We start from the raw sequence: 15,985 nt of genomic DNA on the forward strand, positions 1-15,985 counted from the left end.
AGCAGAGAAAAGAGTGTAGAAGTGAACCAGTGGAGAAGTTGCCAATGGCAACCAATCAGCATTGAAGTAACATTTATAATTTGCTTACTATACAATTATACAGAGCAGCTGATTGGTTGCCATAGGCAACTTCTCCACTGGCTCACTTCTCCACTTTTTTCACTGCTTAGTAAATCTCCCCCTAGTAATGAAAGACAAAATGTTTTAAAGGCATGGGCAAAAAATTGGCTAAGCCTGTCTTTATTGCAGATCTTCCCTTCTAAAGCTACAATGATTTATTTAAAACAATAAGGAATCATTTATCTTTATCACTTTATGCCGAAATATAAATAACCATAAAGCTTCCCAATGTTATTTGTGTATATGAACTAGGGATGAGCGGGTTCGGTTTCCTGAGAACCGAACCCCCCTGAACATCACGTCCCGAGCCTGGATCCGAGTCTGGCTCAGGTTTTCCCGCCAGACTCGGAAACCAATACGAGGCAAAATACCATCATCCCGCTGTCAGAGTCTTGCGGGAATACAGCCATTTTAACTCCAGTGCTGGAGAGTGTAGCGAGAGGACGTGTCTCCTCAGTGTCTGTGCGGGAAAGTAGTGTGGTACATGGGGTGGTGACCTGCTCTTTTGTGTCTTACCAGTGCTGTCTTGTGCTGCATCAGTCCAGTCACAGTGGTGGTGTCCTGTGCTGCCATAAGTCCAGTGCTGATGTATAACTCCAGTCCAGTGCAGTGGTGCTGTCTTGTGCTGCATCAGTCCAGTCGTGGTGTCCTGGGCTGCCATAAGTCCAGTGGTGGTGTATTGTGCTGACGCAAGTCCAGTGGTGCTGCTGTATAAGTCCAGTCCAGTGGTGCTGTGTTGTGCTGCATCAGTCCAGTGGTGGTGTCCTGTGCTGCCATAAGTCCAGTGGTGATATCCTGTGCTACCATAAGTTCAGCGGTGCTGCTGTATAAGTCCAGTCCAGTGGTGCTGCCATATAAGTCCAGTCCAGTGGTGCTGTTATATAAGTCCAGGGGTATTGCTGTATAAGTCCAAGGGTACTGCTGTATAAGTCCAGTCCAGTGGTACTGCTGTATAATTACAGTGGCACTGCAGTATAAGTTCAGGGGTACTGCCGTATAAGTCATGGGGTACTGCCGTATAAGTCCAGTCTAGTGGTGCTGCCATATAAGTCCAGGGGTACTTCCGTATAAGTCCAGTCAAGTGGTGCTGCTGTAAAAGTCCAGGGGCACCGCTGTATAAGTTCAGGGGTACTGCCGTATAAGTACAGTCCAGTGGTGCTGCCGTATAAGTCCAGTCCAGTGGTACTGCCATGTAAGTCCAGTGGTGCTGCCGTATAAGTCCAGGGGTACTGTCATATAAGTACAGGGGTACTGTCATTTAAGTCCAGTCCAGTGGTGCTGCCATATAAGTCCAGGGGTACTGCCGTATATGTCCAGGGGTACTGTCATATAAGTCAAGTCCAGTGGTACTGCCTTATAAGTCCAGTCCAGTATGCTGTCATATAAGTCCAGGGGTACTGCTGTATAAGTCCAGGGGTACTGCCGTATAAGTCCAGTCCAGTGGTGCTGCTGTAAAAGTCCATGGGTACCGATGTATAAGTCCAGGGGTACTGCCGTATAAGTCCAGTCCAGTGGTGCTGCCATATAAATCCAGGAGTACTGCCGTATAAGTCCAGGGGTACAGCTGTATAAGTCCAGTCCAGTGGTGCTGCCGTATAAGTCCAGTGGTGCTGCAGTATAAGTCCAGTGGTGCTGTCCTGTGCTGTATATGATTTACTCCAAATAAAGGTGTTATTAATATTTAGAGGCTAATTCAGTAAGGATAGCAAAATCTGCTAATCAGCAGAATTTGCTATCCTTTTGCTCACATGCTGGGGGCCGCCCAGTGCTGGGCAAGGCCGCCCAGTATGCATCAGAAACTAAGGGTTACTCCTGCCAGCGCAGCTTAGCTGCGGCCGCAGGAGTCACAGCGCCATCTTACCTGTTGTGTCGGCTGCGTGTGATGTCACGCAGCCGCAACGACAACGCCCCCAGCACGCCCCTGTTCGCACCACACCACCCACCGTTCGGGTCGCCCTGCAACGCTCCATCTCCTCCCTGGAAATGGAGCGTTGCCGCCCCCCCTCCCCCCGCCCCGCAACCGCCTCTGCTTGATTGACAGGCAGAGGTGATCGCTTTTTCTGTGGCCCTACTGCAGAATGTGCGGGCGCATGCGCAGGACAGGCGTTGCGCATGCGCCCGCAGGCCATCATAAAAATTCCGGTTGGATCGCGATTTGCGATCCAACCTGAATTAGCCCCTTAATCCTAACAATTTTTACAGGGTTTGCCCTGTGTAGTGTAGAGTTACGCTCTCCTGTGCCGCATATTGTTATATAACTCCAGAAAAATAATGGAGAACAACAATTTGGAGGATAAAATAGGGAAAGATTAAGAACCACTTCCTCCTACTGCTGCTGCTGCTGGGAGTTGTCTGACGTCAATTCCGGTCCAGGACAGGCTGAAGTGATCGCAGCGACTGAGTAAGTCCTGGGCTACTCAGAAACTGCACAAACTCTTTTTGTACCGCTCGGCTGCACATGCGATCGCACACTTGCAAATTAAAATACACTCCCCTATGAGCGGCGACTATCTGTTCGCAGCAGTGCAAAAAAATCCTAGTGAGCGATCAGGTCTGAATTAGGCCCATTGTGCGTGCATTACATCTGGGCAAATTCCAGCACGTCCCATGTTTTGCACATACAACTGATTTGGTGGTGCAGATTTTTGTTTTAAAATGACAGAGGCGTCCAGAAGATGCTGTCGGTGGCCTGAAAAATTGCGGCCCACTTTCCGACAATCAGCCACTGTGTGCCACTCCTAGATGGGCCAGGTGTTTGTGCCGCACACGTGTGTCGCTTAGCTTAGTAACCCAGCTACTGTACCTCATTGCAATTATTTTATTCTTTGCATCATGTGCTGTTTGGGGCCTAATTTTTAAATCTGCCATCCTGTCTGCCACTGCAGTGCCACTCCTAGATGGGCCAGGTGTTTGTGCTGCCCACTTGTGTCACTTAGCTTAATCATACAGCTACCTTGGTGCAACCTTTTGGCCTAAAAACAATATTGTGAGGTGTCAGGTGTTCAGAATAGACTGGAAATGAGTGGAAATGAATGTTATTGGGGTGAATAATACCATAGGATCAAAATTACCCCCAAATTCTGTGATTTTAGCTGTTTTTGTGTTGTTAAATAAAATTATCAAGGTCCAAAACAAAACCCAAAACCCGAAAGGATGGTTTTGGCAAAACCAATCCAGATCCAAAACACGAGCGGGAATCCAGATCCAAAACCAAAACACGAAAAGGGCCCGCCGCATATCTCTAGTTAAAACGTCGGCAACGGCACCCGATCTTGGGGCCGATTCAGATCTGATCACTGTGCTGCAAAATACACTGTCCCGCGATCAGGTAGTCGCCGCCCGGGGGAGTGAAAATTTGCCCCGTGCAAGTGTGCGATTGCATGTGTACAATGTGCGAAAATTCCCCTCAGTCAGCGAACAGCTGCAAAACCGTTCGCATCACACTCACCAGCGTATGTTATTCCAATGGCAAACCCAGGATTTCTAGAGGGGGTTTTCCAAATGCAGTCCACAATATCCTGCTCTGCGGAACAATGGAGCAAGTGCGGGAGTGGCAGAAGAACCTAGTAATAACTCTGGACATTAATGTAAACATTGGTCTATTTGTTCACTGAATACTGTATAGAATACAGTATTCATATTTAACATTATAGACGGTCTATAGTATAGGCTGTATCAAACATATTTAAATTATATTACTAAATGGTCAGGAAAGGTTAAACATGCCACAATAAATAAATAAATAAATAAATAAATAAATACACAAGCATAATAGTACCAGTAGGAGACAGATTTATATTTTCTAAGCACACATTCTCCCACCTAATGGTAAGACTCCTGTCTCTTCTTCCTGGTAGCTACTCTCTGGTCCAAAGCAGATTGAGGACTCCACAGATACAGCAAACTGAGCATGCTATAAGAATTGCTATAAGTCCAGTCCAGTGGTGCTGCCGTATAAGTCCAGTGGTGCTGCAGTAAAAGTCCAGTGGTGCTGTCCTGTGCTGTATATGATTTACTCCAAATAAAGGTGTTATTAATATTTAGAGGCTAATTCAGTAAGGATAGCAAAATCTGCTAATCAGCAGAATTTGCTATCCTTTTGCTCACATGCTGGGGGCCGCCCAGTGCTGGGCAAGGCCGCCCAGTATGCATCAGAAACTAAGGGTGACTCCTGCCAGCGCAGCTTAGCTGTGGCCGCAGGAGTCACAGTGCCATCCTACCTGTTGTGTCGGCTGCGTGTGATGTCACGCAGCCGCAACGACAACGCCCCCAGCACGCCCCTGTTCGCACCACACCGCCCACCGTTCGGGTCGCCCTGCCCATTGAAAAAACATGGGAAAGCGGCACCATTAGAGGTGCCGCTTTCATACAGGGACGTGCTTTCAACCTATGAAAGCATGCCCCTGTCAGTGAGGCCACAGTGATTGGCCAGCGGATCCATCACCGGATCCGCTGTCAATCACTGTGTGGGCGCAGCAGAGGTGCGTCTATATTTAACATTATAGACGGTCTATAGTATAGGCTGTATCAAACATATTTAAATTATATTACTAAATGGTCAGGAAAGGTTAAACATGCCACAATAAATAAATAAATAAATACACAAGCATAATAGTACCAGTAGGAGACAGATTTATATTTTCTAAGCACACATTCTCCCACCTAATGGTAAGACTCCTGTCTCTTCTTCCTGGTAGCTACTCTCTGGTCCAAAGCAGATTGAGGACTCCACAGATACAGCAAACTGAGCATGTGCAACAGCTCTGCTCTGTCCCTTAAAATACATGATGTGGTGGCAGCTCTAGTAATCGTGTTATATACCATTGCTATTATTGCCATAATTTGAGCCACTTGCCTAGAAGGGGGGGGGGGGGGGGGGGGACGACCAGAACCCCTCCCCCCTGCATTTGCTTATGTATTCCCATTCTTTGCAGTGTGTGCAGTCTGTGCGTAGTTCAATACTTACTTCTCCAGTGCGAAGAAATCAGGCTGATCGGGTCCGGAGCTGACGACACACACCCTCCCTGAAATCGCTAAGGAACGTCTGCGTTTTTCCTGGCACTCCCAGAAAATGCTCAGTTACCACCCATAAACGTCCTCTTCCTGTCAATCACCTTGTGAACGCTCGTGTGATCGAAATTTTTGAACCATCCTTTTGCTGTTTTGCGACGCACGTGCGCATTGCAGTGCATACACATGCGCAGTCATTCGATAACCGGCCGCATATGCGATTTCACACAACAGCGATCAGGTCTGAATCGGGTCCCTTGCACCGTTCACATGCTGATTTTGGGCTGTATACGCACCAAAGTGCTCGGAGCCCTATGGAGCAGCGAGCACTTTATGTCATCCCGAATTCACACAAAAGTGCGGCCGCTGCCATGACGATTCAATCCCGCAATATCATCGCGGCTAATAGGATCGGCCTCGAAGTGTGAAAATGTGCATTTGCGTTGATACAGTATGTTTAATTGGAGACATCTGAAGACGCATCCAGCTTTAAATCACTATCATATTATTATTATTAAGGATCTGCAGTGCCCAGTTACAGAGTACATAAACAAATAAGCAAAACAAGAAAACAGTGACTTGATGTTTAAGACAATACAGGACAAGGGGTTCAGTATGATTTCCTGATGGACGGGATGCTGGCGGTCAGATTACAGACAGTGGCATCCTGTCCATCAGAGTCCCGACAGCCTCACATTAAGCCCCCTAACCCTCACCTATTCACCTAATCCCTACCCTAACCCTTCCTGTTGGTGCCTAACCCTAACCCTCCCCGCTTGATATCCAACCCTAACCCACCCTTCCTTTTTAGCATGCCTAAACCTAACTCTCCCTCCCTTGTACCTAACTCTAACCCTCCCTCCCTTGTACCTAACCCTAACCTTGTTATCTCTGAACCCTAACCCTCCCTATCTAAAGGCTAAACCTAAGCACCCTCGCCCCAGTGCGCGCGCGTGTGGAGTGACGTGAGCGCGTCCCGCTGAAAGAAGGAACAGGATGCCAAGGGATTTGGTGGCTATGAAGGGAGTATGGAGCAGAAGATGGTTTACGTAAGAGAAGGAAAGGCACATGAAGAAAGAGGGCCCTGCGCGTGAGAGCTTACATTCTAAAGGATGGGCCAGGTTTGCATCAGGAGTAACAAGTCTATAAAATTATACCACTTGATTGCGTAGAGCGTCCTTGCAGAAATCTTTAAAACCCCCTCCTGGAGAGGTCAACCCTTTTTGATGGGCAAGGGCATGGTGCCATTAGACAGCAGGGGCTGGGGTCAGACAGGGGTGTAGGAATGACACGAGACGGTTCATATGCACCTGGGGTCAGATGATACAATTCAATGCAAATCGCAACATCCAACCTCAGGGCCAAGCGGTGGATGACTGGTCAATTATGGTGGGGGGCTGGGGGAGGCAGTATGGTGTAGAATCCCCAAACGGATGCTTTCTGGTGCGTATGCAGAGGTGGCTTGGCCATAGGGTTTACGGGGAAGATTCCCGGTGGGCCGACGCACCCGTGGGGCCTGTTTTGTTTGAGAACATGTGGTCCTATTTATAGACATAATGAATAAGATGCTAAATAATTTGCATATATGAAAATTACTTTGCCACTTAGCCTGTGATTGCAGATGATCTAGTGTATGCTCTGTCTGCCTGCTTGGCTGACATATAAGATTGAGTGAATAGTGATTGGGATACGGTTGGTGTAATAAGCAAGAAAATATATCTTTCTAAAGAATTATATACTTTCCTAAATTCTGAAGGTGTATCATGATATAATGTGCTCATAATATTTAATTTTATATCCTTTTAACTTCCCCCTTGATGCTGGACATGCCCACTATCCAGGGCCGTCTTTACGTATGGGCTCAATGGGCTCTTGCCCAAGGGCCCCAGGAGTATAAGGGCCCTAGGCTGATAGCTGAGGGTCCCCTCTTTCCAGGGGTACCAGATTTTTGAAAATCGGCCTTGGGGAACCGGAGATATTCAACGTGAAAGCAGTGGTCCCCATCCGAGCCTGTTAATTGCTCTTCCCAGCCAGATATCTCAGGTTCTGTCTGACATAGATTTTGGATTATACCCTCAGAAAAACTCTGAGACTCTCCCCTTTTGCTGGACACTGTCAGCTTGTCTCTACTGTGCCCAGAACCAGATATATCAGCCTTCCAGCAGCTGGTCCCTGCTCCAGCTCCACACGCCTGGTATACAGTTTTATATATTCATTGGAGGATTGCTCTGGCTCCTGACATCTGATCCCCAAGTTCCCAGAACCTTCTAAAAGGTGGGACTCTCTAGTTTTTTATTCAATTAAAAGCGAAGAAATATATTTTCAGGAACTTGAGATATGAGCAGTCAAGCAAGCTGCCCTCCCACCAGAAAATGATGAATATTAAGCCCACTCCATTATCCACCCCTCCCCTACGTATTAAACACCCCCTACCACCCCGGAAGTCATGTACCAGGGCTTTTTTATTCAGCCCAATGCTCCCTTCTACAGTTTAGTCCCATCTGTGCAGTAAAGGAGTAATTAGCAGAAATTACTGCTCCAGGTCCTACATGCTGAGCGGAAGATAGAACACCCCCTACCGCCCGTGGGACATCAAAGCTGCCACTGATAGCACACCCCACCCCTACCGCTGGAGGATGGGTAGGGGGCCCAATGCATTGCTGTGCCCAGGGGCCCACACTGCTGTTAAGACGGCCCTGCCACTATCTGGAAAGTCTTGGGGGGAGGGTGCTGCTGCCATGGCCCATGGCTAGACCTTACACCTCTGGTGCTGCCCATGTGGGGCCACTAGTACAAATTTTTCCTGGGCCGCTTTTTGTTCCCAATCCGCCCCTGTGTGTATGTGCAGTACAGAAATGCAGATTTTATGCCAAAATAGATGCATGTCCAACTGTACATGAGCCCCAGTATATGCAATTGCTTTATTCTAAAATAAACATATTATATTGTGCATCCAAGTAGAGAGTGATATCACACCCGGCCCCCTGGAAGGGCAGACAAGTCTCCCGATTTCAGCGGTCACCCCCTGCCCGGCCGCCCTCTTAGCGAGTAAAGTGGGCGGTCCGAGCAGGCGATGACGCGATTCTTGTTGAATCGCGTCATCATAGCCACGCCCCCTGGTGTATAATGCCGATAATAGCGGCATTACACGGCGGGGGGCGTGGCTTACATGACACGATCAATCAGCCACGCCCCCGTTCCGCCTCTGGTCCGCCCCGTTCCGCCTCTGGCCCGTCCCCCTCTGGACGTCACCTCACTTCCCATAGGGGAGGGGTCCTGGGGTGCACACCGGTAATGAGAGGTGCGACCCTGCGGAGACCTTTCAGTAGAACTGCATACAAAGAAAAAGGTTGCAGGTGCACAATTCAAACATTACCAAATTATTAATAATAATAATTGCAATAAAATTTTGCATTTTAAGCGAGGTTCTTCGCTTAGTTATGGCCATAAGTAACGGCTTGCCCACCGCGTCCAGGTGACCTCATTAGTCGGGCAAGTCCCTAACATTTTGGGGGGTACAAATCTAGGGTGCGGGACCCCCCAAAAATGAAGCAGCTGAGTGACCCCAGGGCAACACAAAAGTGAAAAAATATATAGTGAAAAAGTGAAAATAGGTTAGTGAGAGAGGCTGCTGAAAACAGCAGGGGTAAATTAGTGAGAAGTAATGAAGGGGGAGATAAAGTAGTGAGAGGTAAAGTAGTGAAAAGTGAAGGTAGGAAATGAATTACATTGAAACAAAACACACGATAGGGATGAAAGTAAATATGAAAATAAGTGTTAATATGTGTTGCTCCTGAGGTAAAACAGCCACAACAGTCCAGGGGGACCCACATCCCGGAAAAGCACCCCCATCTGATAATCCAATATACATTTGTGCAGGACTCACCTTGCTCTGCATGCAGTCTAAGAAATGTCAGGAACCTAATTAAAACCAATATATAGGACAGGTGGGCGTGGGTGCTACCACCAGGCAGAAGGGGTCTCTGGCCTTCTATTGTGTATGTGAATACACAGCATTAGGTATACAGGGGAGGGGTCCTGGGGTGCACACCGGTAATGAGAGGTGCGACCCTGCGGAGACCTTTCAGTAGAACTGCATACAAAGAAAAAGGTTGCAGGTGCACAATTCAAACATTACCAAATTATTAATAATAATAATTGCAATAAAATTTTGCATTTTAAGCGAGGTTCTTCGCTTAGTTATGGCCATAAGTAACGGCTTGCCCACCGCGTCCAGGTGACCTCATTAGTCGGGCAAGTCCCTAACATTTTGGGGGGTACAAATCTAGGGTGCGGGACCCCCCAAAAATGAAGCAGCTGAGTGACCCCAGGGCAACACAAAAGTGAAAAAATATATAGTGAAAAAGTGAAAATAGGTTAGTGAGAGAGGCTGCTGAAAACAGCAGGGGTAAATTAGTGAGAAGTAATGAAGGGGGAGATAAAGTAGTGAGAGGTAAAGTACTGAAAAGTGAAGGTAGGAAATGAATTACATTGAAACAAAACACACGATAGGGATGAAAGTAAATATGAAAATAAGTGTTAATATGTGTTGCTCCTGAGGTAAAACAGCCACAACAGTCCAGGGGGACCCACATCCCGGAAAAGCACCCCCATCTGATAATCCAATATACATTTGTGCAGGACTCACCTTGCTCTGCATGCAGTCTAAGAAATGTCAGGAACCTAATTAAAACCAATATATAGGACAGGTGGGCGTGGGTGCTACCACCAGGCAGAAGGGGTCTCTGGCCTTCTATTGTGTATGTGAATACACAGCATTAGGTATACAGGGGAGGGGTCCTGGGGTGCACACCGGTAATGAGAGGTGCGACCCTGCGGAGACCTTTCAGTAGAACTGCATACAAAGAAAAAGGTTGCAGGTGCACAATTCAAACATTACCAAATTATTAATAATAATAATTGCAATAAAATTTTGCATTTTAAGCGAGGTTCTTCGCTTAGTTATGGCCATAAGTAACGGCTTGCCCACCGCGTCCAGGTGACCTCATTAGTCGGGCAAGTCCCTAACATTTTGGGGGGTACAAATCTAGGGTGCGGGACCCCCCAAAAATGAAGCAGCTGAGTGACCCCAGGGCAACACAAAAGTGAAAAAATATATAGTGAAAAAGTGAAAATAGGTTAGTGAGAGAGGCTGCTGAAAACAGCAGGGGTAAATTAGTGAGAAGTAATGAAGGGGGAGATAAAGTAGTGAGAGGTAAAGTAGTGAAAAGTGAAGGTAGGAAATGAATTACATTGAAACAAAACACACGATAGGGATGAAAGTAAATATGAAAATAAGTGTTAATATGTGTTGCTCCTGAGGTAAAACAGCCACAACAGTCCAGGGGGACCCACATCCCGGAAAAGCACCCCCATCTGATAATCCAATATACATTTGTGCAGGACTCACCTTGCTCTGCATGCAGTCTAAGAAATGTCAGGAACCTAATTAAAACCAATATATAGGACAGGTGGGCGTGGGTGCTACCACCAGGCAGAAGGGGTCTCTGGCCTTCTATTGTGTATGTGAATACACAGCATTAGGTATACAGGGGAGGGGTCCTGGGGTGCACACCGGTAATGAGAGGTGCGACCCTGCGGAGACCTTTCAGTAGAACTGCATACAAAGAAAAAGGTTGCAGGTGCACAATTCAAATTAATAATAATAATTGCAATAAAATTTTGCATTTTAAGCGAGGTTCTTCGCTTAGTTATGGCCATAAGTAACGGCTTGCCCACCGCGTCCAGGTGACCTCATTAGTCGCCTCACTTCCCGCCTGCCCTGATGAGCCGACCGGCTGCTCTCTCCCGGAGAGAGCAGCCCAGAAGTCGGCAAGTATGACTCACTGTTGGGACTGGCTCTGATTGGCCTATGTCCTGGCAGCTTCAGAATAATACATATCACAGGAACAAATACAGGTTGAGTATCCCTTATCCAAAATCACACATTTTTGGGTCCCCTTCTGAGATAATGACATATATATTATATATTATGTGTTTATATATAGATATATTATATAGATATTTCATATAATATACATATATATGTGTCATTATCTCAGTAGGGGAACCAAAAATGTGTGATTTTCAATTTTGGATAAGGGATACTCAACCTGTATTCCTTATTGCTGTGGTATGTGGCGATAATGTCACTTTTCGGGAGCATATTGTGAATATTAATAAATAGGCTGCGCAATGTGCTGAGCTCTCACGCTGCAAACGTAGAACTGCATTGTGGTTTCTGGCTGCGATCTACAGTGGCTATAAATGTTGCTGTAACATACACAGAGCTGTGAGTCCCAATACAAAGTGAAGGTAAGATGCAGTGTAGTGTGGGCCTTATTGCTATTTCCAGATAGGAAATGAACCCCCTCACTTCATCTCATGCCCACATCTAACCTAAGCGTGAATATTATGTTGCATGAATATAATACAATTTCCTTACAGTATAAGTCATCAGCGGTGCTGTGCGGGGGAAGAGGTCTGTAGCCACCACATGTATGATAATGATTCAGATATTGCACAGGATGAAAGTGCGTGTGACTTTACTACAAGCTCTTACAAGACACAATACAACTGTCACCTAGTGAAAGCAGTGATATTTATCAGACGAGCATAAAGATCCTTTTCATACTGTGAATGCCTAATTACCTACAAAATGCCTAATTACTGTACAAAATGATATTACGTAACATAACTAAATACTCATTTTTACAAGGACGCACAGGGATCACGTGTTGACGCCTGCAGGGATGGGGCTGAGTGGATCACAGATGTATGCATACTTGCATTTATATACAATACCATGATTTTCTTTTGCAAGAGAATATTATTTAAGTCAGATAAAGGGGTGATTTTCCCCAGGGGCATAACTACCATGGGTGCAAGTGTGCAGCTGCTATGGGGCCCGGGCTGCTTCCAAGGCTTGCTGCTTCACCTTCATACCCTCCCGCAGGACAGAACGGCCGCCGCCAATAGCCCCACTGCAGGCTGCAGCCGCAGAGGATGCATTGAGGGGCCCCCACACTGCAGCAAACTTTGCCAGGCCAGCTCCTGGTTGCAAAGCAGTGAACACAATTTGCGGGTATGTATTTAGAGGTTGGGGCCTAATGCTATGAAGTGCCCACCCCATCAGAGACACGTGGCTGTGCTATATTCAGGTAGTGCACACTCCCCCTCCCTCTCTCTCTCTCTTACACTGTCTCTCTTGCTCTCCTTTTCTCTCCCTGACTCTCTTTCTCTCCCTCCCTCTCTCCCTGACACTGTCTCTCTCTCTCTGTCCCTGACACTATCTCTCTCTTCCGGATACTGACTTTCTCTTGCTCCCTGACACTGTCTCTTTCTCTCCCTGTCTGTCTCTCTCTCCCTCCCTGACAATGTGACTCTCCCTTTCTCTGTATCTGACAGTGTCTCTCTATCCCTCTCTCCTTGGCACTGTCTTTCTCTCCCTCTCTCTCCCTGACACTCTCTCTCTCTCTCTCCCTAACACTGTCTCTCTCTTCCTCTCTCTCTCCTTGACACTATCTCTCTCTCTTTTCCTGACACTGTCTCTCTTTCTCCTTCTCCCTCTATACTTGACACTGTCTCCCTCCCCCCCCTCTCTCTCTGACACTGTCTCCATCTCTGACACTCTCTCTCTCTCTCCCTGGCACTGTCTCTCTCTCCATGACACTGTTTCTCTCTCTCTCTCTCTCTCTCTCTCTCTAACACTGTGTCACTCTTCCTCTCTCCTTGACACAGTCTCTCTATCCCTCTCTCCCTGACACTGTCTCTCTCTCCTTCCTCCTGACTCTGTATCTCTTTCCCTGGCACAGTCTCTCTCTCTCTCTCCCTGACACTGTCACTCCATGACATTGTCTCTCCCTCTCTCCATGACACTGTCTCTCTCTCCCTTTCTGACACTGTCTCTCTGGGATCAGTACGAAATCCCGCCGGACGGGATCCCGGAGGTTGGAATCCCGACACCGGAATCCCAACCTGCACAATCCCAACAGGGGGGCAAGCGCAACGCAGACCCTTGCGGGCTCGCTGCGCTCGCTACGCTCGACACACTAATTTATTCTCTCTCTATGGGTGTCATGGACACCCACAGAGGGAGAATATGTCGGGATTGTGCCGGTCGGGATTCCGGTGTTGGTATTCCAACCGCTGGGATTCCATCCGGCGGGATCTTGACCGCATCCCGTCTCTCTATCTCTGACCCTCTCTTTCTCCCTTCCTCCCTCCCTGATACTCTCTCTTGCTCTCTCACTCTCTCCCAATGCCATCTCTCTCTCTCATCATCCATTTCTCCCTGACACCCTCTTTCTCTCCCCCTGATGCCCTCGGAGCTGGAGGGGGCTTTAAAGATTTTGCTATGGGGTGATGTCTCTCTCCCAGCAACTAATGTCTGTTGGAGTGCAAATAGACGATGAAGAGATTGCTACAGCAGTGTTACAGAACTTAATGCATGAGTTTGATTTCCTAGTTGTGGCATTGTAAGCAAACACAGCAGAGCTGTGTGGGGTCCAAGCCCTGGACTTATGCTTAGTTTAGGGACCTCCAGTAATAGAGCAGCCGTGAAGTGGCCTGGAGGCTTATCATATCTTTTGCAAAACATATGTAACAAAGAGCTCTAAATTTTTCTATTATTACATAGTATATAGTTCTTGTTACTAACAGCCAGCAGAGTTCGTGGGAAAAATCCCTTTGTTTTTCTTGACAGCAGAGCTAACCACAGACACAGTCAGAGCAATGTTATAACAGTTCCATGACCACCTGTCCTTTTAGTCAAATGCTGAGATGGCTGCATTGCATACAAAAAGCGAGAAATTCAGAAAATTCAAGTTTAAGTGCTACAATTGTCAAAAAGATAGGTCACAAAGCAATTGACTGCCAGCAAAGGAAAGTGAATCTTATTCAAAGTAAGAAATTAAATGACGATGAATCACCTCAGAGTTTTATAGATACAGTAGCTGCAGTAAAGATTTCTAGTATATTGATTTGGGTGCAACAAGGCATTTCAGCTGCAATGAGAAGTTGTTCACCATATTACCCAAATGTGACTCTGTCACAACCAAGTGCGTACATCTACAAATGTTGGAAAGTTTAAAGGCTGCTTAAAAACCGTAACAAGAACAAAAGTCACAGAATTCCAAGAAGTATTTTATATACCAGAGATGGGAACAAATTCTTAAAGCCATCAGAGTCCTAGAAGAGAGGCCGCAAAGTTCACTAAAGGAAAGTAGTAAACAGAAAAGACATCATCATAGCTACAGGCTTCAGTTGCTAGCAATTGTATGTACTTGATATACAGCACTGTTATGCGAAGATGGCAACTGGGTAACAGTCATTGGACTGGCATAGAAGATTTGGTCACCTTGGATGCGACAGTGTTCAAAAGTTACAGAACTAGATGATGACAGGAATGTCAGTGACAAACACAGAGAGACCTGTATGTGCGAACCGGATATTAGGGAAACAAAGTCGTCAGCCATTTCCCAAGTTAGTAGGCAGCACTACAAAACCACTTGAAATAATACATTCAGATATGTGTGGTGCAATGGATGTAATGTCTGTAAGTGGACACATATACTTCATGACGTTCATAGAATGAAACGTGTACTTCATCAGAGAATAATCTAAAGTAGCAAAGAAGGTTGCAGGCTACAAGAAGCTCGTAGAAAATCAAACAGATCACAGACTGAAGACCCTTATAATGGTGGGGAATATGTCAACAAAGAGGAACAATTCTTAAAAAAAATATATAATAAAGCTTCAATTGACCACTGCCTAAAGTGTACTCCTGAGTAAAATAGTGTCAAGTGAGTGGGCAAACTTAGGGGCATAAATAGAACCTTATATGCCCCATAGCATTAGGAGAATCCTGATAGATGGTAGCTTACGGGACCATAGAAGATGAAGGATCTTGGTTCACTTTCAGCAGCGGATGGGTCGTCCTGAATTTGAGTCCTGCAGTATGGATGCTGATAAAGCTGCAGATAGCAGCGAAACTCGTCAGAGAACTTTGTTTTAGACCACTGGACTCCTCCAAAGGCATCTAAAAGATACCATCTATCAGGATTCTCCTAATTGGAACACAGCATGTTGGTTTTTTCAGTGTCATCTCCACAGACTGTGAACCAGAATCCATTTTATTAATAAGGACCACAATTCCGGATCCCTGCATTGGAACACAGGTTGGGCGAAATTATTACATCAGTCCTGTCTTTGGCCATAGACTTTTTGTCCTAAATACAAAATGGACTCTGTTGCTGCCTAAGGAGTGTATTTCATGTCCAATTGGTCTTTAATTGACTGAGTGAGATATTAATATCATTTTTTTTCTCAATTGTTGCTCAGTGTTTTAACACCTTTTAGTCATTAAATGTATTTTATTGTAGCATCTTGTTTATAGCGCTGTATTTTGTTATATTATCTATTTTGTTTCCATTAAGGGGACTGACCCTCTCCTTTTTACAGCAGCTAGAGATACCACTCATTTTCAGCGCCTGTTAATTATATACTTGTTATATAATATCCAATCGCTTCTCCATCTTGGTACGCTGACTGTAGTGTTACCCACATCTTTAGCTGAAATGTATTATAGAGTACACATATTGCTCCATATTCAAACCAATAGTGGCCATATCTACATAATCTAGGATGGATCTGCACCAGGATCTATTGTAACCTTCTACTCTTTTACACTTCAATTGCACTTCCACAGCAAACTTCCAGCTTGTACTGTATTATTCTCAGTACTTTTCAGTTTAAAAAAAACATTATAGGTATACCTCATGTATGCATGCTTCTTACAGACATAATTGTGGTGATTCTGTGCTGTAATCTCCTGCTGAAAACACTGTGTCCTATG

The sequence above is a fragment of the Pseudophryne corroboree genome, chromosome 4 (genome assembly GCF_028390025.1).
Source record: "Pseudophryne corroboree isolate aPseCor3 chromosome 4, aPseCor3.hap2, whole genome shotgun sequence".
Classification (NCBI taxonomy): domain Eukaryota; kingdom Metazoa; phylum Chordata; class Amphibia; order Anura; family Myobatrachidae; genus Pseudophryne; species Pseudophryne corroboree.